At 51.4% G+C, this 25,573-nt stretch overlaps 1 protein-coding gene and 1 non-coding gene across 2 annotated transcripts in view; one reads left to right on the plus strand and one right to left on the minus strand.

Annotated features, from left to right (window-relative positions):
• Window positions 1–25,573, plus strand: part of TMEM132D (transmembrane protein 132D) — a 527,204-nt gene that overhangs the window by 475,285 nt on the left and 26,346 nt on the right. The gene's annotated exons all lie outside the window — the stretch shown is intronic.
• TRNAV-GAC lies at window positions 6,126–6,197 on the minus strand. Its single transcript has one exon. It is a non-coding gene; the product is annotated as a tRNA-Val (tRNA).

Below are 25,573 nucleotides of genomic sequence, written 5' to 3' on the forward strand. Positions count from 1 at the left end.
GGCAGCCCTGCTCCTCGCAGCCGGACTCGGCGGGCCCGCTTCATCCTCTTGCAAGATTCCGACGGCGTCAGGGCCCACGCCGCTTCTCCAACAGAGACACGCGCTGGTTAGAGACTGGGCTTGACAGAGCCTGGCACGTTCCCCCAAGGCCAATCGGGGCGACGGGAGCAGACCCCCATCAGGGGAGGGGTGCGATCTCAGTAGGGAGAGACCGCATTAGTCCCTTCTTTGTTTGTTTGTTTGTTTTTCTTTTCTCAGTCTGCTGATCCTGTACTGCGGGCAGCATTTTTGCCCCCTCCCCACGAGGTTAGCCAAGTGGCTTCCTACACACCTGGCCAAGGAATCAGGCAGTTGCAAGGGGGTCGCCTTCTCTCTCATGCTCACCGCCTCCGCTGGGGCTTTCCCTGCGCCACATGCAGGGGAACAGTTCCCAGGAAGCAGTTCAGCCTCGAGACACCGCCTCCCCCTACGTGTGAGCACACGGCGCCTTTCAGATGCTCATACGGGAGACGCGCGTTTTATTCGGTGAACAGGTATCTCTTGAGCTCTTTTGTTCAGCGGGGATGTTGGATGAGAGTGACCTCTCCAGAGACCCCTTCTTCCATCCGTCTTATGGTTCTGTTTAAAAATAAATCTCTCATATTGGAGTAGAATCTGCAGCTACAGAGTGGGGTGAAGCTCCCCGCTGGATGCAGGGCCTGGACCCAGCTTTGTCTCCCTGCCATCAGTGGAGGCCCCGCTGGATGCAGATGGAGCAGCAGAGGCAGAAGCAGAGCCTGTGGGCTGTGACAGCATCAGTTCTGCACGCACACCTGGAGCTTTTTCTTCTTATCACAGCATCCTGTTTGGACGCCAAATAATGGCGTTCCTTCCCTGAAATGGACTTCCTAGTGGCAGACTTCTTTATTGCTTGATTGAGAATAAATATTTTCACTTATAGGAAACTATTTCTCTTCCTCAAATGTAGACCCAACTTTCAGATTCCAATTCTCTTCCTCGCTACCCACCCATCAGTTTCTGACACATGATGTATCACTTCAGAATTGCTATAGTTCTTCGTTCCAGATGCAGGTTAGATGTAAAGATAAGGATTATGCCCATAATAACAATCATTGCATAGTGGAGTTTCCCTGAACCTTCATATGAAAAAGCAAGGTCATTCCAAGGATGGTGAATGGGACGTCTTACAGGACCAAAGGAAGTTTGGACAAGCAGGAGTGCCAGCTGATGATGGATATTGAACTGGTGGTTAATATTCAGAACGGTATTAAACTATAAAGAACTGTATTCTGACCGGGTTAGTCCCGGTCAGAAGAGAGTGAAGATGTGAGAAGAGGGGCTACAGAGATAATATCTTGGACGGAAAGGCAAGGTCGGGAGGAAGGAGAGCCAGCCCCGTTGCTACTCCTCCGTATTCTGTTTCCTTCATGAAGGAAGAGCTATGACAGTTAATTAGGCCTCTTTGGCAGCTGCACTGGTAACAAGAAGCCACGGGCCGTGTGCCCGTTGCACAGACACCGGGCAGGCAATTAGACTGTGCAGGCGGATTGTACCCTGCTACTTCCGAGACGCGAAGGATCAAAACGACAAAAGTCAGACTTCAGAAGTCAAACAATACACTCGTGGCCCCCCAAAGCCCCAGTTTAAACGATTTCCAAGAGTAATTTTCACTCCAGGTCAATGAACCTTCCTGTAGACCTTCACTCTCAGGGACCGTGCTGGGAACATGGTTATCTTCGGTCATTTATGTGTGGGTGTGACTGATAGATTTGGAGAAATTCTGGACTAGGGACAAGTCTAACTCGTGTCTGTATTCCTGGACTTAACTGAGGTCCTGGCACAGAGTAGTCACTTAATACATCATTGTTTGTTGAATGAATCAATGGTAAAATAAACCCGGGGCTGTATTAAACATTGATAAGCATCCAGTGAGGTATAAAATATAAGCTTCTGCATTCCCTTCCGATGGTATTTTCCTTTAAATTGACTTTTTGTTAACACGCGTACTTTGTGTAAATTTGGATTTTGGATGTATTATTCTCAGGGTGCCAGGAAGCATCACCTCGACACACCTGGAGCCAGGTGCACATTATGAGCCAAAGGCCTTCTGGTGGGCACCACCTGGTGGCAGAAGCCCAAATTGCAGGCATAGTACCTTCCAGGATTCTAATGCTCGTAAGGGGAAGCCTTTTGATTTCTCTTCCATTTCTGTGATGGAAATTATTTCTTTGACTTATGATATATAAACACATTGCTTCTTTTCCCTCTATATAGTTTTTTTTTAACTTTATTTTATTGAGTTATAGTCAGTTTACAATGTTGTGTCAATTTCCAATGTAGCGCACAAATATATTGTTATATGAAGAAGGAAACTGCGTTGACAACAGGTGCATTAAGGCACGAGTCATGGGCTATAAGCCCTTTTAAATCCCCTAACCCGATGTGCACGGTGAGGATGCGTGTCATTGGCGCAAAGCCGTGGCACTGTTCTTTTGAAGCCCAGCATAAGGATGGCAGTGTTTCACGTGATGATTTAGGAGTCAGACCTCCATTGGTGGTAAAGTGAGGCCTGCAGCAAGCAGCCAGCTCCAGCATCCCATCTAAAATGTACCCGAGCGCACAGCACACCTGCTGTGATTCGAACCCCAGTGTTCGTCAGAAACTCGCATTAATGAAGACAGCAGTGGATAATTAGTGCCAACCCAGCCGCACAGCCCTGTCTGCCGCTTCTGCGGAGGTACATTAACAGGGGGAGAAAGGATGGCAAAAACGTACGTGTAGAATCCAAAATCTGAGATTATACTTAGCCCAAAGGGTTGTTTTTGCCCCCTTCGCTATTTGTCTTTCAGGGCCCGGCACCGAGGGATTCGGACTTAGCAGAGATTGACACAGAGTCTTGGCTTTAATTTTAGGGTGAGTTACAGAAGCTTCTGCTGGCCTTCCCCCAAGGGAAAGGTCTTTGAGCCAAGAAGAGAGAGAGAGAGAGAAAGTTCTGGGAGGCATGATAAGTGTTTGAGACCCAGACAGACACCCAGCTTAGGGCCCTTCCACGTAAAGCCAGTGACGGCTTTCTGACTCTGGAGGCAGTGGCCACAGGCAAGGAAGAGAGGCAGCGTGGCTTCAGATCCCAGATGCAGACCCTCTCTGGACCCTCGAATCTCCGAGCGGCATTTCTCACGACTCATTAACTGGACGGAGGGTCCAGAGATCCATCCCAGCTAAGACCTCCCCAGGGGCCTAGACACAGGTCAGGCTGTAGGGACAGTGACGTCCAGCCCGGGTCGTGCTCAGGTGCTGGAGGACCAGAGGGGAGCACTTCAGCCACCACTGGACACGGAAATACTTTTTTTTTTTTTTTTTACGGAATCAGATGAAGACTTTCGAGACCCAAAGGCCTGAAGACATGATGGAGGCTCCCATATAATATTCAAAATTAAACAACGCTGAAATCTTTGTAACCAGTCCAACGAAGAGCTTAATCATAAACCTAAATCATTCAGCAAATACTGGCTGCGTTTTCGTTGCATAAAAGGCACAGTCCAGGGCCTGGGGATTCAGCAGAGGGCACAACGAAGTCCCCGTCCTCGCAATGCAAGGAGCGAACGGGGACCCTGCTTCCACACACGCACACGCTCCCTGTGTCCTGTGTGTCTGCTTCACAAACGCACTTCCTGTATGTGCTTTTCCCAACAGGGGAGGAAAGTAGGAGATACCTTCTCATACCCTGTGCGACCTGTAATGGACAGACAAATGCACATTCTACGTATACATGCTTTTATACGTGTAGCTTCACGTATGTAGTTCCCTCCGTGGAGGTGAAAAATGCGATCTACATTTTATCCTACTTATAATGCAATGTCCTATTTGCATATTACCTGTTCACATAGTAATATACACATTGCATATAAACAATTAAGTGTATTATCTCTATATAAACTTCCTATAGGACATAAGTATTTATCTATAAATATATACAAATAGAATAGAATGAATAGCATACAATAGAATAATACAGTAAGTAGAATAAAATATATAAATATATGTAAATAGACCAGTAAATATATTTATAGATAAATACAGACATTTATCATCTGTGCGTCCTTTACAGTGGAGGAAAACAAGACATCCTCCTCCTTTTCTGTGTATCCTTCACATGTATTTTTTTTCATATATAGTATGTGTATCCTGTTACTATGTAACAGTTTCACATACGTGAGTATCCTGTTTATATATGTGTGTTCTGTGGCCTGCATACGTGTAGTATACATGGCCTACATCCTACAGAGCAGCTCCAGGGTATAAATGCCTCATTTCCATATATATATTCTATATATCCCATATGTGTGTAGTCAATATGACCTACCTCCCCTACAATAACTCCACATACAAGTACCCTAGTTGTATGTATTGTTTGTATGTGTCCCATATGTCCTGTATCCCATGTAACATTTTCCCGTGTGTATCCCACGTGCCTCCTCTGTGTCTGTGCAGCAGGGTGCACGCGTGTACGCACACGTGTGTGTGTACATATAAAATCAGCACGCCTCCTGAAAGGGTGACGCTGGGTCCAGATCTAGAGGCTGAGCGAGCAGGTGCTGTGGTCACAGAGGGGGACTACTGCAGCCAGGACAGGCCTGGGGAGGCAGCGCCTGGGGAGCTGGGGAGCAGTGGACGGAGGCGGGCCCAGGAGCCGGGAGCGAGCGGCGGTGAGCGGGGCAGACCCCGGAGAGCCTGTCGGGAGGGAGGGAAACCCGGACCATGCCTTCGCTGTGAACGGGGCCTGGACAAGAGCAGGGGCGCGATCCGTCTCAGGATGGCCGGAGCTCTTTGGCTGCTTGGCCAACAGACGGCTAATGACCGGGCTGGCTTGAACCCCCCGAAATCTGTGTGAGCTTCCCACTGCTGTCGTGAAGAAACACACCAACGCACTGACTTAAAAGAGCACGTGTCAGTTGCCTTACAGCTGCGTGGGTGCGGCCGGCACGGCTGAACTCATAGCATCGGCAGGGCTGCTGCACTTGGGATGTTTCTGGGGGAAAACCTCTTTCCTTGACTTTTCCATCTTCTAAAGATGTTGGTCCAAGGATACCAACTTCCAGTTATAAGATGAGGCAGTTCTGCAGAGCTGACGGACAGCCTGGCAATTGTGGCTAACGACAGTGTATTGTCTCCTTGACAGCCACTAACTGGACAGGTCTTAAATGTCCTCACTACGAAAGGAAAGCGTGGTCATCACGTGCGGTGATGGAGGTGCTAACACCTTCTTATGGTCATCATCTCACAACGTATAGCGTGTCAGATCATCACGGTGCACACCTTAAACTTACACGGTGTTACGTGTCACGTGTATCTCAATAAAGCAAAGTGATAAAAAACAGAAAAAAGAAAAACTAGCCCAAAGCAGGCTTAAGATGGAAACCAGAGGTTATTCCAGTTTGGTGTCTCAGTGAAAGCAAAACGTGTAAAAACAAAAAGAGCTAAGCACCCCTGGAATAACGAAATAATAAAACAGAACACAATTAAACAGGAAAGTCAATAGTACTTATAGATGTGAAAGACAAAGTCGATTTTCATAGTTCATCCGATCCATCCATCATTGGTTTCCACATTGATTTCAAATAACCGCAAACAAAACAAAATGCTGCTACGATGTGACCCAGGACTGACGCTGTTGATTGCAGAGCGCATCCTGGTTTCAGAGACGTCACAACTGGGAAGGAGGAGAGAGCAGTCCTAGGACTGAGGACATTCAGTCGTCCTTCCCGGGGCAGAGTCCTCGGCTCATAAAGTCTGCATTAGCGGAATGCTTTTAAAAAGGTCGGTTTGGTTTTTGTTTTGTTTTCCAGTAAAAAGGTGCCTCTAAATGGGCAAGGGAGGAGGCGTATTGGCTAAAACCTCGAAGATGATCCCATTTAAAAATTAAAATCTGCCTTTAAAAAAGTCAGTAAATAAAAGCCGCCCACAACCCTGGTCCGCCCCCCCCCTCCCCCCGCAGGGCCTGCGGAGTCGCGTTTCTGACTCGTCTGTCATTCCAGGTCTCATCTCTCTCTGATTCTTTTTCTTTAACAGTGTTTTCTGGGGCAGGTAATTAGATTTATTTATTTTATTATTACTATTATTATTACCAGAGGCACTGGGGATTGAACCCAGGACCTCATGCATGTCAGGCGTGCACTCTACCACTGAGCCATACCTCCCCACCCCCATTCTCTTTCTCTGCCTCCGTCTTCCACTTCGAAGGGCCCTCTGGCAGCGCAGGGCCACCTGAGTAACCCAGGATGAGCTCCGGGTCTCACGCTCAGCTCATCCCAGAGCTGATTCCACCTGCAACCTCCATTGCCCTTTGCCGTGTAACCCAGCACAGGCAGAGCTTCCAGGGACCAGGACGTTGACCTCCTTGGAGGGTCACGTACACCCTTGGCTCCTGGCTTGGAGGTGATGCAACAGGAGAGAGAAAAACCAGACGTGGCCTCCCGTGGGTCTCCCTGGCCCCGCACAGTCTTCCTCCAGATTGAACAGCACACGATTTTAGCCATCACTGGGGATGGCTGGGCTGGTCTCCGGGCCAGCACAATCCTCCACATCTAGCAGCACTTTGCAAGAACCCCCGTGGTGGCCGCCTTCCACATTCCTCCGTGTGTCCCTCTTGCCTCGCAGCCCACTGGTCTCCAGCAAGCCTGCCTCACCCCACCACATCATCGCATCTCTCGGCCCTAATTCCGAAGCCTGAGCAGAAACCCTCTTCCTTACTCCTCGGCAGTAGGAAACTTGAGAGTTTTTACAGCAAACCATCCTTCAATTTTTACGTTCATTATCTGCAAGCAGGACTGGGCACTTTGGTTGGTCCAAGGGCTCCCCAACTTTCAGATTACGGGTCACCAGGCTCTGACTTTGTGAGTCTGGACACCTCCAGATGCTATCAGTGGCCCTTTGGGGGCTTCCTTCTGACAGCTTGACGGAGAGTAACCTCCCAGCCGCCTCCTCCCCTCCCTCATGTGGGACCGAGGACCAGAGAGCACTCCTCTCGGGAACCCTGCCCTCCCCCTGCAGGGCAGCCTCTTATCCTGCCATCTTGACCCCTTGGTTGACCAGCCATGGGTGGCTTGAGTGTGTCTGGGGACAGTGGTTCCCTCCACCAAAATACTACACTTAACTGAAGAAGCGGGTTCGTGGAGGAGGGGAGAAGAAAGGAAGCTCAGACAGCACAGACACGCCGTGTCTGAGATATCAGGCACTGAGGGAGTCACATGGTGGGGACTGCCATTGAGTAGATTCCTCACGCTGGGCCATTTTTGAGAACAAAAGGAGGCACGCTTCATGCAGGCGGGTATAAAGCTGACCTGTCCTGGGCCAACCAGGAGGTGCGGTCACCCTAACTGTGGGCCAGGAGGGTCTGCTTCCCTGGGTGGGAGGGGTCTGGCCTTTAGGGGGAAAGTGCTGAGTTCAGAGAAACTGAACAGTGAGCGCTCGTGGGTCGGAACTGGGACATGGTGTCTCACTCAGTGGCAACCGACAATTTAATGCCATTTTCAAAAGAAAAGTCACCCCCAAAGTAAGACTTAGAAAGAACACAACGGTGGTTTTGGAAGATGTCCGGGGCTCACGCAGTGAACCACACAGTTTTAAGGAACATTCTTGCCCTGGATATTTTTATGCAGCGTTTTCTAAGGTAGAATACAGTGTTTTTTTCTAGGTGGTGAGAACATTTCCTATAGCAGTAGGTTTATATTTACTTTAATGTTTACTAGAAGAGCATATGGCTGGGACGTCCAACTGCGATTTCTTGTGTAGTCTTCCTTGGGATCAGACTAAATTTAAAAAGTTGTTAGTATAAAGAAGACACCCATCAGTAGACGGTGACACAAGTGGCGTGTGGGTAGAGGAAATAGCGAAGGTCGTACCCAGGTGACCCGACCTGGCTGCTCTGATGTATGACTTCATTCACGTGGAGGAATGGCTTCCTTTCTCAGCAAGCCCCGGGCACCCTCTTCGTGGAAGCTCGAGGTCGCTCAGTTTTGTGCTTGCTGGAAGCAGGACGCTGACGAAGAGAAGGCAGGGAAGTCCCAGCACCCCCAGAAGGCGGGGCGTCACCGGCCATCACTTCTAGCTGCCGAGGTGCGGTGCTTCCAGGCGGTGCCACTCGGAAGCTGAGTGGGTGAGTCTTTTAAAAAGTAAAGGTTCTGGTTGAATGATTGTGCTCATTTTTAAATCGCTTTGAGGTCGTGCTGTTCCAGACTCCAGTCCCGCTCTGCCTGCCTCCTCCGTCACCACCGCCGCATCCCCGACACCCTCACCTAAGCCCTCCAGCCTCCTTCTTCGTCCAAGACCCTGAAGCTCCTTCCTTGGTCTTCTCCCTTCTCCCCTCCTCCCTCTGTTACCTGCTAGGGCCAGGCTTCCTCCGCTGCAAGGGGCCTGGCACGATCAGAGTTCGCCTGTGTTTTGCGTGACAGCCCAACCTTGTCGTTCGTTGTCACCCTCCATGTGGTGATCCCGGGCCCAAGCTCCTTCCATCTTGTGGCTCCTCCACCCCCTGGGGCTCCTCTGGCGCCACCTGCTGGAACCGCTGCGGGCGTGCAGAGCCATGAACGGCGGTTAGTGGCAGGACTTGAAAACAACACAGCTCTGCTCGCCGCCCAGCAGCTGGAGCACCGTCACGGGTCCTCCCTGACAGCGGAGGTGGGGGGGCGAGCTGTGCGCCCACCAGGAAGCGGAGCAAAGACGCACCCGTGGGGCGGAGGGGACTCAGATCGCAAGACTGAGGGCCCGCAGCAGTTAATTATTTACATTAACTGTTCCACGTGAGAAACGTGATTTACTTCATCTTTTCACAATCTGTAAAAATATTGCACCGAAAATGTCTTAAATACTTAGTTTTAATTTAGTGTGTTCTGAACCTGCATAAGGTACGCATTATGCAAAATCAATCCTGAAAAAAAGCAAAACTGCCATCTTTGCAATGTATTTGCAGTGGCTGTTACGGTTTAGCAAAGGACGATGAGTGTGCTAGCCCTCAGGGGTCACTGTGGTCCTGGGACCGTGCTGAGCACGTACACCTGTGAGCTCACTTCACCATCATAAGGTAGGTCCCAGGTCACCAGTGAAGAATCTGGGGCACGTGCCCAAGCTTGGATGCAGACCGTCTGGCTGCAGCATTCACCAGGGTGCCCCTCACAGATGAACACAACTGGTGATGAACCAGGAGCCGAAAGAAGGAGGAGACAGGAAGTGGGGCCCCGTGAAAGGGCAGACTGCCCGGAGGGATGGAGTGGGCGGTCACGCGGAGGGGAGGTGCAGAGGGGCAGCCTGGCGCCCTTTGCTCCACGGAGGGTTCCAAAAAGATGAACAAATCAAGCCCCCCCCCCCCCCCCCGCTTGGACCGACTCCGCATGGGACTCCCAGGGGCTCCTGAAGGAAGGGTCTGGCATTTTGCAGACTTCAAGCCTCTCTGAGCTCTGCTGTCAGTAGGAGTCAAGGAACTCAACACCAGATCTTGACTTTTTAATGCAACCCTTGACAGGTCTGAGGATTTCTTGTGGCAACTAAAGTTAGAGGTTCCTGTGGTGTTGTCGGAGTAAAATCACTTCATTAAAGCAAGACACATCTCCAGGACCTCCAGACTGCTTCAGAAGCTCTGCATGCAGTACATTCCAGAGCAAAGTTGCCTGAATTCAGTGATACGGGGATGGATAGATAGATAGATAGATGATAGATAGATAGATAGATAGATAGATAGATAGATAGATAGATAGATAGATAGATAGATAAATGGATAGAGAGATGGATGGATGGATGGGTGGAGAAGTAGATGATAGACAGATAGATACGTAGATACGTAGATAGACAGATGGATAGAAGATAGATAAAATAGACAGATGACGATGATGGGTGGATGGATGGATGGATGGATGGATATAAACATTAGGCATTCCTATGAGAAATCTTAAATCAACTGATTTTGAGATGCAAACTTAGAATGTTGGACATAATGTTACCAATTGTTGATATATTTGGAAACACCTGGGAGAAAGCATTAACTTCCTAGGTGGGCAAATTAGTCAGGAATCTGCCATGTGAAAGCTTGTTTTCATCAGTTTTTTGTTTTCTTTTGTCTTGTTCCAAAAGCTCTTTTAAATTGAAAATGCAATTCTTTTTTCTGTTCTGCCACACCCTTAGTCTTAGTGCTGACAGATAACAGAAATTGCCTTTTCTTGAAACCTTGGGAAGGCTGTTTCATATATAAGGGATCCTTTGTGCCGCCGAGTACCTGGGTACCATCTCGTCCACGTCTGTGGGGTACATGAGCTCCCACATCTTCTGTTTCTGGAGGTAGAACCGGGAATTTTAACCTTTAAGGTCAGCTTCAAGTTCAAGTCCAAGGCTACTCTGTAAGTTTGGAAAACAAACAGGGTCAGCCCAGGTTCAACGCAGCTCGTGTTAATTGGTTTTAGCCTTGGGATTCTGTGAAATAATTTCCATCTAGGTTCTGTTTTTGCTTTGCTTAGTGAACTTGTTCCTCTCCCATCGTGTGGGGCTCAGCCACAGGTCAGCTCAGGTGGCCTGAAGTGGAAACACAAACCCCCTCTCCCTGCCTTCGCCCAGACACCTGTCCTGCTTTTCCCTGGAACCACGTGCATCACCTTTCTGATGAAACGGGCAAAGGTGGTTTTGCAGGAAAGAGGAAGCATATGAGGGGAGCGGCACGAAGTCCCCTCTGAGTCAGACTCAGCACCTTAGCTGGATTAACTATCGATGGACAGTATGGGGCCAAAGAGAATAGGCCACTGGAAAAAAAAATAACCCCCCAAGGTCATGATCACAAGCGTATCTTCTTAAGAGTGGATTGTGCCTGAGGCTGGGTGGTCTTGGGCATCACATTATAAAAGCCATGAGGAGACTAAACCATTGTAGTTACCTGCATCCCCTGAGCCCTTCTGTAAGTTATGGAAACCCCATAAGTGTGCCCAGCAGTGACACATTCCCTGCACCCCCAAATCCTGTAAGAATTTTTTCCCTACAGAATCCTGCAAGCAGGTACCCTTCTCTTTTCCTTCTAAACCTTCTAATACAGATTAACAGATACACATTGCTATATATAAAATAGATAAACAACAAAGGCCTACTGGATAGCAGAGGGAACTATATTCAATAGCTTGTAATAACCTATAATGGAAAAGAACCTGAAAAAGACTACATAGATAGATAGACAGACAGACAGATAGTCTATGGGTGGGCCTTGTCTGATCAGGTGAAGGCCTGCATAGAAAAAAGGCTGACCTTTCCCAAGGAAGAGGGAATTCCGCCAGCAGACTGCCTCTGGACCCAGACTGCAGCATCAGCTCTCCCTTGGGTCTCTAGCCTGATGATCTGCCCTGTAGACTTTGGTCCTACCAGTCTCCTCAATTTCATGAGCCAATTCCTTAAAATCTCCCTAGGTAGAGAGATACATAGGTAGGTAGACAGACAGACAGACAGATAGGTTGATTGACTGACAGACTGACATTGCTATCAATAGATGCCAGCAGACATGTGTCTGTACCTACGTCAGTTACGTGTGTCTGGGAGAGTACCTGTATCGGATACTTCGCCTATTGGTCTGTATATATAATATCTCTATCTATAGCCCTGTATCTTTGCCAAATATATATTTAGATGTATAAAGATACAGATCTATAGAGAGAGATACAGATACACAGATCTACGGACAGACAGAGCAAAGTGTCTCATGCAGACGCCACCCCAGGATCGACATCTGGCACAGACATCTACGGATGTCTACAGATACAGATGTGAATGTATGTGCACAGACACACACGGACACACACAACCTCACACATCCCGCTGGTCCCGTTTCCCTGGCAGTTTCGCCTCCCCGCCACGCCCCGTGTGGAGGGTCTCAGTCGTGTCCGTGCTCTGGTTGCTGGGCACCCCACCCACCAGGGAGGTGCATCACTTTGGCCCCACATTCCACTCACACTGGTCGCAGACGCGTCCTTCAGACCCCCGCTCGTGCCTTCGGCCGCCTGTGTTCTGTGTTTGATGCGTCAGATGCCTTGCTAGGTGCTGGGGACACTGAGATGAGTAAAACACATGGTGGCAGTAAGAAGCAGAGGAATTTGTCTCCACTGAAAGAAAACTGATTTTCCAAATCAGTGCAATAAAGTGCTCCACGGGAGGTGATAGAAAAACTGGCTGGGGGTAGCAGGCACTCACGGGATGGGGCAGTCTCATGACACGCAGGGGGAGGGTGGGCAGGGTGGCTCTGAAGCTGAACCATCTGAGACTAAACAGGGTCTCACCCAGGATGTGTTTTTTCCCTCTGCCTAGGGTGCCTTTAGGAGAACTACATCCCAGGCAAAGGGAACGGCTCCTACCGAGGCAGAGAGGGGGAAACAGCCAGGACAGGTTTGCCTAGAGTCAGGGCTGGGACCTCAATTGGAAAAAAGGCAGGAGAGGTGGGAGGGGACCATCGAGGGAGCAGTATGTTGTGCTTCGAGACGCTGCGGTTTCTCCAAGTTGAATTGCTCAATGGCCGTGGGAGGATGGACATAAAGGAGGTGGTACCAATGTCCCCCTGCACCTCTGGGTCCTGAAACAGCTGGGGAGGATCGTGCCAGAGTCCCTGGGTCTTGGCAACCAACCCCGAGAGAACCTGAGAACTCCTTCCAGCCGCCCCTGTGCACCCGGAGAAGCCAGCGCCTTTGTCTTCCCACCCCCAGGGGACCAGCCTTCCCCCGACTGGAAAATCAGAGGCTGCACTTAGACATTCTCAGCATTGTTACTGGGGCTGACTACGCACTGGACGGTCGCCCCTTGGGTTGGCTCTCCATCCGTCCCGCTCCTCCTGCGAACGGCTTCTCCATCCTCCTCCAGAGGCCACATTTTGCCCTCCCCCACCCGTGTGTCACCGAGCAGCGCTTCCCTGAGTCCCCCGGGCCAGCTCAGCAGAGGGGCTGCCGGCACCTGGCCGCTCCCCGGGGGCAGGATGGCGGCCTGCGGTCTGGGCTTCCTTCCGCTCAGGTGTGGCAGTGACACGTGGACGCGTCTTCATCTTCGGACGTGCTGCCTCGGGCCACTGCCCCCGCTCCCCGGGCTCCCGCGGGGAGATCGCCTCCCTGCGCACGTGCTTTTGAAACCTCTGCCTGTTGCACGTTTGCTGACGTTCCCCGGGTCAAAGCGGCCGCCCGAGCAGAGCCAGGCCCAGCGGGCGGGGACGCAGCCGGCAGGACGGCGGGAGCATCAGCGACGCCCGGATGCAGGTGCTCGCGCGCGCGGGGGCGCGTGCAGCCCCGTTGGCGTTCCACGGGAGCACGCGGCCTATGATTTTTCAAAAAGCAATTTAAGGGCTTTCAGCAGTCATTTTGACCACTCTCATTTCCCCACCCTCTTCGAGTCTCTGCTCAAACACCACCCAAGGAAGCCTGCGCTGCTCACGTACAATCAGGTGTGCCCTCCAGCCCCCGTACTCTGGTCTGCTTTTCCACGTCCTTTATCACTTCCCAACTTACCGTGCAATGTACTTGTTTGTCATACCGACTGTTTAGCGTCTCTTGACCCTCAGCACGTGCCCTGCAGGGTCGGGGATTTTTGCTTGTTTTATTAACTGACAGAGCCCAAGTGGGGCTATTTCTTATCAGACACTCATCAGACGCTCAAGAAATATATTTTTTTTTAATGAATGAATTCATTGACTTTAGAACCTAACTTACAAGGGAGAGTCACCATTCCTTGTGATTCCATTTATAAATGTTTTGTGTCATTTCCCTCCCCCCCACTTCGTCCCATGAATTCCCCACTTCCTGAGAATTAAATCTCGCCAACATGTGGTTTTGCCAGCATGACACTTACCAGGACGACGGGCACCTTTGCGGATAAGGAGTAGCCAAACCAGGCACCGTGTTGAAGAGAAGGCTGCAGCCGTGACGTTCAGCAGAACCACCGGGGCCGGTTCCTGGCCGCACGGGGTTGTGTCCCTTCCGGTGTATTTGCTAGAACGATCCCCAATCTGCGGCCTCTGTTCTCAGGCTAATACACCGCCACGCCTGGCACTTTGCTGCGTAACAGCTGCGAGTGGGCGACGCCCGAGACGTGTGCCGAGGGAGGCCGTTTTATTTCTTAGAAGCGCATCGCTGAGCCTGGTCCTCACACCTGCGACGAGCAGGACCAGGCCTGCTGCCGTGGAAGCTAACCCCCGACAGTGAGCCATTTCACGTTCTCCCCGGGGGCCACGGCCCGGGGCTCAAAATGGCTTTCAGTGCACGTAATTGAAAAGAAAATTGTTAGAGAGGTTCTCCCAAGCCAAGTGGGTGGGGGTGGTTAAGCCGCAGAAGGCCAGGAGTCGTCCCTGCGGCACAGAGAACAAAAGACTGTGTTTTGGATACCAGACTGTCCTCCATGGTTTTGGCCGGGTGGTGGGGAGATTTCCTGACGTTCAGGAGTTACAGTTACACGTCCCAAAGAGTGCCTGTGCGGCCCCGCGGTGGCTGCCTCTGAGCGGCGCCACGGGGCCCCGTGGTGTGGGAATTTGTCGAGGAAATCCGGGTACCGCTGTGAGCTTAGCCAGAGAAAGCACAGTCAGGCGACGGGGGAGACTTCACCACCTTCTACGCCCCGAGGGCCTCCCTTGTGGCGGGGCTGGGGGCAGGGAACCGGAGTCTGCGCCTCCCCTGACGATCGTCCTCCCCGGATGCGACTCAGGACGTGAGGATCCTCCTGCACCAGCCTTTGAAGACACCCTGTGCCACACAGGTGACCCCGGACACAAGCCCCCGCCCTGGATGCAGCGCCCAACGAAAGGACTGAGCAACTCGAGGGCGGAATCACTGAGACAGCCTCCAGGTTCAGCCTGATGCTGCTGTAAGGGGTCTGCGGGGGGAAATGTGGGCTCCGCTCAATATTTTGCCTTACATCCTAACCCTTATGTGGGATTCAATCTGCTAGACCCCAGAAGGAGCGTGGATGTGACAGAAGCAAGCTTTGAAGGCTGAAGATGCTATTTCCACAAAGTGAGGTGGACAAAGTACCACTGCGCTGGCAACAGTGACAAACTGTGCGAACGGAGGAGGCTAGGGAGGGAAAGCGGGAAGGGGCCGCTGCCTGGTTAGGGTGTTTCCATGTATACGAAACTCCCCGTGTTTCTGAATCATGTTCTCATATATTCTCCTTACTTACAAAAACTTGTAAGACAGATAAGGAAACTGAAATACATCCTGCTCAATGACATTTTTGATAACCTGATGGGCAAGGAAGTGGTGGCATCAAATCCGGCTCCGGGTGTCACGCCCTGGGGTCATCTCAGTCCACCACGCCGCATCTCCCTTGGAAACGCAGAGCACCGCTTCTTCAGATGGCCTAATTAGGACTTCGGGTGCGTATTTATAGAGCCAGGCGAAGTTCATGCCGGTCCAATTTTTATTAAAATAGACGTGCATTTCCGTCTTCTCTTGAACCGCCACTTAAAACTATTCCGAAATTCAAGCAACTTGGAGAGAGGCTTGCTTTTCTTCAAAACATCCGAAAACCCGGAAAAAAAAAGGACGGGTCAGCATCACCTTGTCGCACAGGCAGCTTGTTAAAAAGCCGAGCATTTGGTGAGATGGGGCGGGGAGAACCCCTAAGTAGAAGTGGAAGCCCCTTCCTAGAGATTCGAGCTGTGCGCTCGTCACTATGGACATTCGTAAAAGTAACCACGCACATTTGTATCTTGGTTCATAGATGCAAAGTGACAGCCTATGGCTGAGTGACAAAAAAAGGATATTATCTGGACAAAAAGAATCGGAGCGGAAAGTGAGGCTGCGGGAAAGAGAAGCTGATAGGATTGAAAATGGGCATAAATATAAATCACAAAAAAAGATTGGTTTAATGCAATATGAGAGTCAGAACCTGCGGGCACTGAAACGATCGCTCGTGTCCCCTGGGCTGGAAAGCTTTGGTGAGAAATAAGCAGGGTTTTGGACAGAAAGAGCCAGCTCAAAAAACGCTGTTTCAGCTGGTAGGAGAAATTGCGTCTCATTAGGGAACATCCTGTTTTACAATTTTTTGATACAATGTAAGAGAAATGTCCGGGGGCACAAAGTATCATGTCCTTCATCTCAAAAGTAGCTTTTCTTAAAACAGAGTCGGGTTTTAGAGACTTTCGGAGGAGGCAAGGTTTATCCATCTTTATAAAAACAAATACTTAGTGTTTATTTGCTTGCTCTCCACCCTTTCATCCATGACCCAAAGCTGCTGGTGCATTAGTTACTGCCTCGAGGATCTTCTTTACCAGCCTCAGAAGTCATCACCTTTTATTTATTCAGTTTGCACATGGTAAGAGCGCGTTTGGGAACAGCCTCCCCGCACTGCCTCACCCCTGACCTAGAAGGAGCAGCTCTAAATGAGAAAAGGATTTGGAGACTTCTTGACTATTCACGAGAAAGTCAGACCGCCCTGGACCCAATTAAGCACTGGCTGTGGTCCAGCAGGGTATCCTGAAGTGTGGACATGGCTTCAGCCCACAGCAAGAACAAGGCTTCGAGGTGGTACGGAGATGGATGCTTGTGACAGACTATATCTGTGCATTTCACTTAACCTATTAGAAAAATATAAGTAACACATCAAAACTGGAATTGCATATATTTTACTTGGAAGAAAGTTATGGATATTGTTAAAAAAAAAGATAGTAGAGTGGTTAGATACATGGCAAAAATCATGGAAATGTCTGATAAGGGTGGCAGCAGGAAATTCCTTCATTCTCTCATTTATTCATCCCTTAAGTACATCTCGAACCCCCTCTGTCTGTCAGACCCACTTCTAGATGATAGAAATATAAACAAAAAATCGATGCCGTAACGGTTTATTTACATTCTAAGATGGTACTATATCTTTCAGGTTGCTGTCAGATAAAAATAACAGAGCAACAGACTAAAAGCAGTTAATAATAGGAGTTATAATCCACTCTACAAAACAGCACGCTCAGCGCTTACTGGTTCCAGATGTGGCTGTGTCAGCAGCCTGATACCAGGGCTCCAACCTGGTTTCCAGTGATTCTCTTGACTTTACACTCACTATCCCAGAATGGCTGCCACAGCTCCAGCCACCACATCCTCACACCACCATGTCTTGTAGTTATGTTTCCTGCCTAGCCACAGCAGATACTTGTGTTTGACAGTCTTAGTCCATAATAAAGGATAGGGTGAGCTTGCTCTCAGACGATGGGTCTCAAAGTGGGATTCCCCAGGATAGCAACCATCAGTATCATCTGGGAACTGGATGGGCCCCGCCTCAGACATACCAAGTCAAAAACTCTGAAGGTGGTGACTGATGTGCTGTATTTTCAGAAGCCCTTCGGATGACATGGTTGCAGGACAACGTTTAAAAACCACTGCCTTAGGCAAATGCTCTTTGGGTAAAAAGCAGCCTGATGCCAGTGAGATTACATTTGAAAGAGAGATTGCTGAAAAGACGTGAAGTAGGAATTAAGTGCTAGCGTTCTGGTGCCTCTCTTGGCCACTAGCTAACCGTGTGACCTCAGGAAGCAAATTAACCACCCGGACTGTGTTTATTTAAGTGGTGATGGGTGTGGAAGACCGCTTTGAGAAGAGGCTTGGTTAGATCAGTGGTTCTCAACCAGGGGTGGTTCTCCCCACCAGGCAATGTCTGGAGACATTCTTGGTTGGCACCGAAGTGGGAGGGGATGCTGCTAACAGCTAGTGGGTGGAAGACGGGGATATTGCTAAACAGCCTGCAACACAGAGGACAGCACCGCCACACGAGGAGTTACCCAGCCCCAGACGGCAGCAGTGCCAAGGCCGGGGAGCCCTGAGATGCCTCTAGGAATGTCGGGACGTCCATGTATGTGAAGCATCTAGAACGGGCGAATCTCCAGAGATGGGAAGGAGATTACTGGTCGCCCAGGGCTGGCGGGTAGCGACTGCTGATGGGCCTGGGGTTTCCACCTGGGGTGATGAAAACTGCAGTTCACGACTCTGTGAGATGCTCCAGACCACTTAACTGCACACTTTAAAAGGGTTATTCTTATGGTGTATGAACTGTATCTCAATCAAGCTGTTATTGGCAGGGGAAACGGGGGGAGGGGGGAGGGAAGATGAAATGGGAAGCCTGATGAAAGAGAAGCCTCTTCAGTAAAACCATTACCTGTGGCGGGAACTTTGCTTTCTGCTGAGAAACCACAGTTACGTCTCGTAGAAAACGCTGCAATTTTTCCACGGCTAATACCGTAAATTTTTTTTTTCAAAAGAGAATACATTTTCCCAAGAAGCATTAAGACTCAGTACTTTTCCTTCTATTAGCTCTGAATTCATCATTTCATCTCCGTGAATACGGTTATCATCTCTACCTTCTGCAAAAAGCTTGATTGTTTTGGGAACCAGAGGGAAGAGGGCTTATTTCTCGACAGCTTCCTTCTTCCAGAGGGTTCACTCCATCCATCCACACACGTCACTTGTGCAATTACAGCGCCCTGGCCCTTGTGCGCACGGCTGCCTCTAGGTAAAGGTAATCTTTGCACTTCCCCGAGCTCCCGTATCTCAGAAACTGAGTGCGGGGCGTGGGCTGGCTCCCAGTGGGCCGACTGCCATTCGAATTCTAAACTGGGTTATTTTAATGTCACAGAGACGTCCGTCCTGTACACCTAAGTTATGTCCACTGCCGTGCAGAGTGAGTAAAGGCAGAGTCCCCACCGTCACACAATATGTGTTAGGGGATGGCCCTTCGTGGGGGGAAATTACAAATCAAAAGGCAGCAAGACGAGGCAAGTTCCCCTGATCTCCCGTGGGGAGATGCGCTGGGGCCGAGGGCGGCTGGCGCCCACTGGCCCTCCTGCTGTCTCTGTGGCTTTATGTGAAGCAGCCCAGCCGGCTGGTAGACCAGCAGACTACCTAGGACCCCCGCCGTCTGGTTTCAGATGCCAGCTATTTACAGGAGCTGTCAGGGAAGCCAGCTGCCTGGCAGCTGGTGGCTCGGCCACCCCTCCCGCTGGGGAGAGCAAGCCCTTGATCTCATAAGATGCTGCGACTGCTGTCTCCTTCCCACTGTGTGATGGCGAGGCCGCCGGCCCCAGCGAGGCTGATGACCGAGGAACACACTGAGCTCCTGAGGTCACTTTGAGGATGGGTTCTGCTTGCTATCCATCTCGGCACGGGCGTGGATCCTCAGATGCTGTGCAGTCCCAGGAAGCAGCCCGGTGTCCCTTGCGTCTCTGCGATTGCAGAGTGAGGGGGGGTTTCCAGTTTGCCGCCGTCCCCACCAGCCCCTATTCAGCCCCGGCACGAAATGCGACAAGACCCATTTATACAAAGCCCCATGGTGCTGCTTTGCCCTGCCTGAGCCCCGCAGGCATTTGAGCTTGGGGTGCCTGGTTTAAAATCCTAAAGCCTCGTTGCCGAGGCCCAGCCCCCTAATGATTCTCTGTGGAACCAGGCTACTTACATAACCCCACCCAACCTCATTGTCATCGCCCGTAAAATAGTGGTAATGATCGCTCCTGGTTCAGACGGTGGCGTGAGAATTAAAACACGGTGGTGCCTGCACGCAGGACAACTCCACACCCAGCACAGAGCTGTAAGAGTAACGGTCACTGTAATGATATCCTGAGTGTCTTAGGCAGCTGCGATAACCAATGCTGCACACCGGGGGCTTAAGACAACAGACATCTATTTCCCACCATTCCGGAGGCTGGGGAGTCCAAGATCGGAGCACCGGTGGGTTCCTGGTGGCGGGGAGGGACCCTCCTCCTGGCTGGAAGATGATCTGTCTTGCTTTGTCTTCATAGCGAGGGGGTGAGGCTTCAGTGTGTGGATTTGGGAAGGATGCAGAAACTCAGTCCATTGTTTGGCTTTAGATGTTGGTCTTAGCTGTTGTCAAGGTACCAGGACTCTGCAGGGTGACTCTTCTAAGGGAACCAGGTCATGAATTATGGATTCCAGAGTGGTACCTGCCTCCGCCAGTGGTCCTGCCGGGGAGGGTTTGGTGATTTATTTTTTTCCTGTACTTGCGCCAAGAGACACAACCTAAGTGCAGCCGGAAGATTCTGTTCAAGGCTCCCGGGGGTGGCGCTCCTGGTGTCACTATTTAATTTTCTACAATGCTCTGTTTTTAACATGCATATCTTCTGTAGGAAAAAAAAAAAAAAAAAGAGGAAGGGTGTGACACTGCCCTGCCCCATGGCCAAACCTGTATCTGCGACACCAGCCTCCATTTCGGGGGTCGGAGGAAGTACCTTTAGAGACTAGTGTTGGAGGAACCAGCTCAGGAAAGGTCTGGGTTTTTGGCATTTAATATTTTGCTAAACTTACTTTATCGCACCTCTGTCTGTCCATGCCCACAACCGCCGACCTATTTCTTCATCTATTTCGAGGCTGGTTGCAGACACCGGTCCTCCTCGCCGGCCAGCACGTCAGTATGTCTGTCCATAACCAGAGTTCCATGCTTGTTTTCAGTTCACTTATTTCAGTGAAATTTATACAGCATGAAATGCACACATCTGGATGGTGCCAAATGATGAGCTTTGAGAAATGCATGCACCTGGGGACCGAATCACCATCAACACATGACCGTTGTTCCAGAAAGTTCCTTCATCTCCCTTTCCAGCCAACCCCAGCCCTCCTCTGAGGCAGCCACTATTTGAGATTTTTTTCCTAACAGATTATAGTTTGGCTGTCTTAAAATTTCACACACGTGGAATCATTCCTTCATTTAATGCAGTATTTTTGAGACGCGTTCATGTTATCATGTGAATCAGTAGTTCTCCCCTTCTAATTGCTGCGTCGTTTTTCACTGTATGAATGTTTTCCTGTTGACGTCTGTGTATTTTCCTGCGGACGCTTCCATTGTTCAGCTCGTATGAACACTGGTATGAACGGCCATACGTACGTCTTTATGTGGACATATATTTTTGTTGGGCTCCAGTAAACACGAGTAAGATTTCTGGGTCACAAGCTGGGTATAGGGTTCGTATCATTAGAAACAGCCAGACGTCCCAGCCGCCAAGTCTGAGTTCCGGTTGCTCCACGTTCTTCCCAACATTCAAACAATATTTAAACGATGCTTTCAGTCCTTTGAATTGCAGCCACTCCTGTGATGGAGGAGTCACCAGGCCAGTGCACGGGTGTCGACGCTCAAGCTGGTTCAGAGCAAACGCGTCGTGTACCCAGTCCTTGCTCCTTGTCGACCAGGGAACGTGGTCCTGGCGAGCACGGCGCCGGGAGCTGAAACGATCTCCCGCCGTCCTCCAGACCCCGAGCACGCGCTGTGGGTTTTTCCTGAAGATTCTGCACATCCATCAGGCTGCCGGCGGGGACGCTTGCTGTGTTGCTGCAGAAGGTCACAGGATTGGGGTCCTCGGTCTCGGCCAGGGAAGGTGCAGGAGCCACACGGTGTCACAGAAGCCACACGCTTGGACAAAGAACAGTCACTTGGTGCCCATCTCCATCCAGCCGGGGCACCTGAACGTTTCTCTTTCCTGCAGAGCAGATTGCAGTTTCCGGTGAGGAGGATTAAGGACCAAAGACGGTGGAACTGGACTGGAGTACGGAGTCGATTATCCCTGACCCCTCAGAGTGAGCAGGAAGGGAACTGGGTGAGGGGCATTTTCATTGGGGTGGCCGGGAGCGATGAAGAGCCAGGAAACAGTAACAGCGGGACACTGTCAACTCCCTTGCACCCGGGGGCCGGGGGCAGGGAGGAGGAGCTGGCGCTGGACCCCAGGGCAAAGTCCTAGCAGGAGACACCTGCCCAGCAGCAGCGCGGGGTGCAGACAAGGAGCCAGAGGCACCAGACGCCAGCCAGCAGCCCGGTGGGGAGGAGGTGGGGGAGTAAACACCCCAACCTTTCTCCGCCCCTAGTCTGATTTCCTGTCGATTTCCTCAGTCAAACCCAGCCCAGGTGCTAGCGGGAAAAGGACATGCGTTGATTTAATCCATGGAAGTCAGCTTCCTGGGGGAGGACGGGGCAGGCAAGAGCCCAGAATGTGTCTGGGGAGGCAGCAAGAGAAAAAAAAACCGACAACATACACGGTACAATCCCAGAGCTCATTTAATTCATAGCCGCAGCAGCCTGGACGTAGGAAGAAATTAAAATGCTATATGAAACAATGATGGCTGCAGCTGCACGAGCCTTGCAATCTCATGAAATGCTTCACCAGTTGGGACACAAATACAATTAATTACCTGTTGTATTGTTGCAAACTAATTTCTCAAGAGTGCACCTGCCTTATTCTCAGGACGTCTAGAAGCTTCCTTCCAGTGGCCACCCACTCAGTGCATCGTCCAGGAACCACAGGGGCTGGAACTGAACAAGTGAGGATGGGGGGAGGAGGAAGCGAGGGCCGTGGTTTCCAGCACCGCCGAGCACAGCGCCGGGTGGCCAGTTCGTGCCTCGCGCCCTGCAGCCGCGGCCCGTCACCGTGGAGGACCTGATGGGCAGCGCCCAGTGGCCACGTGGCTGATGTTGGGGCGGGGGCCTCGCTAGCCCAGGTCCGAGTCAGGCTCCTCGTGGACGCCGGGATTAACACTCACCTGGTTCGTTGTCCCACGTTCACCGCGTCAGCCAACCTGGGCCATCCAAGTACCCAGCCTGGGCAGCTGAAGCAGCAGAAATTCATTTTCTCAGCCTTCTGAAGGCGGAAAGTCAGGAGCCAGGAGGGCGGGTCTCCAGTGTCCTCTTCCTGGATGGCAGATGGCCCCCTTCCTGCTGTGTCCTCGGGGCCTTTCCTCAGGGAATGCAGGGAGACACGGGGGAGGAGAGAGAGAGAGAGCCCTGGTGTCTCTCCCTTCTCTTACAAGGACACCAGTTTTACTGGATTAGGGCCCCACCCTAGTGACCTTAATTACCCCCTTAAAGGACCCATCTTCAAATACATGGGGGGTTAGGACTTCAACGTATCAATTGGGGTCGAGGGGGAGAGACACGCAATTTAAAAACCATTCATCTCCGTGGCTGCTCCTCCGAGACACAGGAGAGGCTGGCCTAATGGGATGACCGTTCCAGTGGCCTCCAGCCTGCTCTCTGCCTGGCAGAGGGATGGAGAGAGAGACAAAGACAAGATGGGTCGGGAAACTGCTGGCAGATTTAGGAGGCCACTGTAATAAGCTGTCGGAGGCTGGGAAGTTAGCCGGCACCCCCTCCACCCTGCACTCTCCCCACCCCTCGCCCCCATCTTCCACCCCAACGGCAAGGCGTGGCCTGGAAGGAGAGGACGAATGTGCAGAGAGAGCTATAACTCGCTGTGTGGGTTAAGAAGCAACAGTTTGGAGGCTGGAGGCGACATCTGAACGGAGGAGAAAAGTCTGGGGAGAGACGGAGACCAGTGGGTGCCCCGCAGGGCCACACGTGGAACCACGCCTTCCGGGCGGGTGGGTCTGGTATGCAAGGATGCAAGAGATGTCTGTCCTCCTCAGCCCCGCAGGCCCCTCCCTCACTCCGAAACAATCGGCAAAAGTCTGGTGTCTTGGCTACACCTTGGAGGTGCTCTGGAGGAGGATGAGGGAATTTGGCGTGGTCCATGCGGGGGTGACAGGGATGCGGAAAGAGAGCCCCAGTGTCATGACCAAGTGGCGAAGAGGAGGTGGGCTCGGAGCTAAGCTGACCGGAGGAGTGAGAAGGTCTTGATGTTTTCAGGTTCTCAGGCCAGGAAAGGTCTCCCCAGGGAGGCCGGGATGGAGGCTCCGCCCAGTTCGTGCGGCTTTTCAAGTCAGCCTTGACGCCTGGAGCCCCCAACCTGAGGCCCTCCGGGGGCCACTTCCTTTGACCTGCATCTGGACGCGACCGTTCGGGCTTTTGCTGGGGGCAGCCTGGGCTCCTCTGTGCTTTCGTCTTTGCTTCTGCTAGAAGCTGCGGGGACAGGCAGCGAAAAGAAAAGACCACTCATTTCCTGCGCTTGATGGGAGGTCCTTCGCGGCCCCCTGAGAGCCTGTGTGTGGAATGTCTTCCTTTGTACCTTCATCAGTTCTGCACACATTCTCCCCTCCTTTTCCAAAGGCTTTACGTGGCCACGGACAAGCATCCGGACAGGGGAGAAAGTAATAATTAACATAGGGCACCTAGGGTGAGTCCACTAATAATCACATGAATTCATATGACCTTTGTAACAACCATATAAGGTAAGAGATGAAACAGCTGAGGCACAGGGAGGGCAGATGACTCGTGGTAGACGGAGCAGTCGGGACTAGCACCCCGGCAGCCTGCTTATAGGACCCAGGTGCTGACTTTCATGCCCCCCGGCAATGAAGTGATGTGAAGACACCCTAGAACCTGGTGCCCGGCTCATCTGCCGGTGGCACCCATCCTATTTAGCATCCAGTGCAAGGGCCCAGTGAGATTCTCGCCCTCTGTGTATATACCGCCCCCCTTAGTTTTGATACAGAGAAGGTGCCACACTCCCTCTAGGGTCCTGCACCCTGCCTTTTCCACTTAACCTGAAACTCAGAGGTTATTCCAGCTGAGCTCAGAAACGTATTCCAGTGTGTGTGTGTGTGTGTGTGTGTTTGGGGGTGGGGGGGCTCCCACCACAAGCAGTTCGCCTCCAGCTCTGTGCCCGACAGGTCAGTTCTGACACTACCCACCTGCAATTAGCATCAGATCCCCCGGGTTAAGGACTCGGTCCCACAGGACCGCCCTCCAGCACCCCCACCCCACCCGCCTTCAGACGCCAGCTCTGCAAGCCTGGCTTGTCGCCGGGGCTTCTGACTGACTGGCTGTCAATCAGAGGTTCCCACACCCCTTCCTTGGCTTTGATTAACCTGCTAGAACAGCTCTTGGAACTCAGGAAATCAGTTTACTCACTGGATTACTGGTTTATTACAAAGGAGATTAAAGAATATGAATCAATGGCCAGAGGCAGAGAGACACAGGGCGGGGGTCCACGCGAAGGAGCTCCTCTGTCCTACCAGAGTCTGGGGTCCGGCATGGTGACGCTCAGATGTGCGCTGGTTCCCCAGCCCGGAAGCCCTCTGAAGCCCCTCCTTTCGGGGTTTTGCATGGAAGCCCCATTCCACAGGCATAACTGACTAAATCCTTGGCCGCTGGTGACTGACTCAGCCTCCAGCTCCCCTCCCCTCCCAGGACACCGGCGGGTGAGACTGGAAGTTTCAACCCTCTCTTCTAGGTTGGTTCCCCTGGCAACCAGCTCCCGCATCTTCAGGGGAATCTCCAGAAGTCACCCCATTAACATAGACCCCGTTGGGGTTGAAAGGGGCTTGTTGTGAATAACAAGACTCGTATTTCATCTTTATGGCTCCAAAGCAGTTTTCAGGAACTGAGGATGAGAGACCACATTCTAAAGCAAAAGATGCCCCATCTCCTTAGAGCTGAGGGAATTCCAAGGGCTCGGGGAGCTGGGATCCCAGTATGTACTTCTCATTATGGCTCCCAGCATCGCACATGCACGGAACTGCCTCGCTCTGCGTTAACTGCTCTGAAGAACTCCATGATGCGTCATGATTTACTTTGTCAGTTTCTTAATGAGGGGCATTTCGGTGTTTCCTGTCTGCTCCAACTGATTTTCAGGAAGGGAGTGTAAGTTCCTAGCTGCAGCGCCTGAGGGGAGAGAAGAGGGCAGAGGGGTCGGGGAGCTGTTTAG

Source organism: Camelus ferus, chromosome 32, assembly GCF_009834535.1.
Source record: "Camelus ferus isolate YT-003-E chromosome 32, BCGSAC_Cfer_1.0, whole genome shotgun sequence".
In the NCBI taxonomy this organism is placed as follows: domain Eukaryota; kingdom Metazoa; phylum Chordata; class Mammalia; order Artiodactyla; family Camelidae; genus Camelus; species Camelus ferus.